General features: G+C 44.7%; 1 protein-coding gene across 1 annotated transcript in view; it reads right to left on the bottom strand.

The window, feature by feature from the left end:
* Window positions 1–474, bottom strand: part of SNX4 (sorting nexin 4) — a 33,077-nt gene that overhangs the window by 11,506 nt on the left and 21,097 nt on the right. The window lies entirely within an intron of this gene.

The following is a 474-nucleotide window of genomic DNA, read 5'->3' as shown; positions in this document are numbered from 1 at the left end:
GGGAAAGCTCCAGTAAAATTCTAACCAATGTCTTGATTTTTCCACCAAGCTCATCAAAAGGAAGGAAATGAGCTCTCCATTGCAGAACTTACTGCTTGAGCGAGGTACATCCCTTCACCTGTTTAGAGAGTCACTCCTGCTGCAGCCAGCACTGCAATGCTGGCAACAACCTCAGAAGAAAAGACCACACGTACACTCTGAGGAGTGACTTGTAACTCAGATAATGCCCTTGTGGTTTGATGTACCAATGCGAGATACTGGAATTTGGTTAAGAGTTACCATTATTGGTCTGTCAAAGCAGTAAAAAGGAAACATAAGCAAACTGTCCAACAGATCTCAGACACACACAGCCCTGAGTAAAAGACAGTGTCAGTACGGCACTAGTGATTAATCCTATCAAGAACTCAGCTCGACAGGGCGATCCATTACCGCACCGTCCTGTCTACCACACTGTTTCCATCAAAAATCAACCTC

This window comes from Buceros rhinoceros, unplaced genomic scaffold, assembly GCF_000710305.1.
Source record: "Buceros rhinoceros silvestris isolate BGI_N320 unplaced genomic scaffold, ASM71030v1 scaffold30272, whole genome shotgun sequence".
Lineage (NCBI taxonomy): Eukaryota > Metazoa > Chordata > Aves > Bucerotiformes > Bucerotidae > Buceros > Buceros rhinoceros.
Note: the sequence above shows the minus strand (reverse complement) of the source record. Positions and strands in the feature narration are given on the sequence as shown.